We start from the raw sequence: 2,234 nt of genomic DNA, 5'->3' as shown, positions 1-2,234 counted from the left end.
TCTGACTCTTGTGTGATACTCGGGCCTTCAAGTTTAGTTCTGCTTCTTTTTTTGAACTTTATGTGTCTTTGTGGTTTACTTTTTGGGTATGAAGAGCTGGTTTGTCTAAGCTTCTGGTTCTCTCTTTTGATTTTATATTGTCATGGCTGGATGTGTTTTGTCTTCAGGATTTCAGCGGTGGCCCAATTCCAATGTGGGTCAGAAGTTTTCAGACTTTCTCCTTAGCTCTGGAATCTTCTACGAATGATTTTGGCCTCAGGAACTTGGGTGTTGGACTGATCTGAAACCCTGGCCGTGGCCGTGCCATGCAGGGATGCAAAGGCAGATGGGGTGGGAATAAGCCCTAAGATTTCCCAGGGAGTGGATTGAGTAGCTGGGTTGTACTGGATTCAAAGGATCAGGGAGAGGAAAGGTAAGCCTCGGAGCCCCAGAAAGAGGCTATCAGCCCCAGAAAGAGGCTGGGGGGTGTTGCAGTACCAGGGAAGTAGAGGGAGGTGAGGGTGGGGCCAGGTCCAGAAGTGGTGCTCCTGGGGCCCAAGGAAGGCAGTAAGTTGGTCTGGGTGAAAAGGATCAGGAAGCAGTATTGGTTCCCGTGGTGTCTTGGGACCCAAAACTAGGAATGGTGCAGGGCTTAAATTAGGAGTAGTGAACAGCGGGGGAGATGGAAGGGTGGGGGAGTCAAGGCTGGAGGGCTGTGCTATAGACTTACCCCAAGAGGCCTGAGGATAAGAGTTCAGGCTAGGAGAGTTAGCTGGTGATGCAGGTCCAGGGAAGCAGAGAGAGGTGAGGGCGGGGCCAGGTCCAGAAGCAGTGCTCCTGGTGCCCAAGAAAGGCACTAAGTGGGTCCCAAGAGGCCTGAGGATTGGAGTGCAGGCTAGGAGAGTTAGCCAGTGATGCAGGTCCAGGGAAGCAGAGCCCGGTGCTGTTTTTACAAAGAAACTCAATGGCAAGATGTTAAAAAATAAATTAATTAAGTTAATAATAATTGAAATGAGACTTCACACTTCTAAATATAAATGAATTAAGCTATGCTAATTATGTTGTATCCCCGAAATAAATAGCTATAACAAATAACTACTTTTTAAATATGTCAACTTCAAAGTTTGTTTTAAATGCTTATCTGTAGGCCATATTCACCAGAGAATTGCTGATACTAAGTGGCAAGTGAAGGAATCTCAGAAATATATTGCTGGAGGAATAAATTTAAAAAAGAATCCTGTGGTTGATGTTCACATTTCATACAATACAACAGAGAAAACAAAATTACACACACACAAACACACACACACACACGCACACACACTCTTAAGCAAGCAAAAACAAACATTCCAAAAATTATATGACTTCAAAGATTATTGAGAGAAAAAGCAAATTCTATGGCAAAATACATTCTATTTGAATTAAAAATAAATGAGGATGTTCTGGAGTAGGAGGATCGAGGTGCAGTGAAGGATTTTCGAAGCACTCTTCTAACACACAGTATTAGTTTTTTGAATTAGGAGGTAAGGTCATATGCTGATGGTGTCCAGGTGGAGGAATAAGGAGGATGTAAAAGCTTGACTCTAGATGCTAGTCAAAACAAATATAATAATAACATTTCCAGGTGGCATCCAGGTCCAGCTGAGGTCACCGAGTATGAATTTATATTGCTAACAATCTTCTTTATGGGTAATTTTCTTCAACTGGTTTAGCTGTCCAGTAGGACGTCTAGAGAAAACTGAGAGTGAATCAGTCAAAAAAAGAAAGTAAAAAATTTATTCACATGTACAGGTAAGTGAACAGATTTTTCTTCTGTATTGTTAAAATGGTTTAGGCCATAATTCCCTCATTTTTACCCAAAGTTCCTTGTGTAGAACATAAGCCATGATTACCAACCTCAGAGTTTGCAACTGGTAATTTAGAGAAAGTCTAGAAATGTTTGGAAATGCAAATGCAAGAATTATTTCAAGTAGTAATATTTTCAAAAAGTGCTTTAAAATGGTTTATTTCAATGGAATGCATTTTAGTAAAGGTACTGTCATTTTCAAGGTTCTTCCCTGAGGCCCCTTCCCACTCTTTGGACTATCAGTGCCATTATCTAAATATGAGATTCCGGGGCTAGTGTTCTATCTCTTTCTCTACTTACTTATCAGTGAGTCAAGCCATTCAAGCTGATATTTCTTGTTAATATGAATTTTGTCAAAAATAAACTTTCCTTTAATTGCTCAGATTGCACTGGAATATAGACAAAATTT

Source organism: Nannospalax galili, unplaced genomic scaffold (genome assembly GCF_000622305.1).
Source record: "Nannospalax galili isolate Female #2095 unplaced genomic scaffold, S.galili_v1.0 scaffold308, whole genome shotgun sequence".
In the NCBI taxonomy this organism is placed as follows: domain Eukaryota; kingdom Metazoa; phylum Chordata; class Mammalia; order Rodentia; family Spalacidae; genus Nannospalax; species Nannospalax galili.
This window is presented reverse-complemented; position numbering follows the sequence as displayed.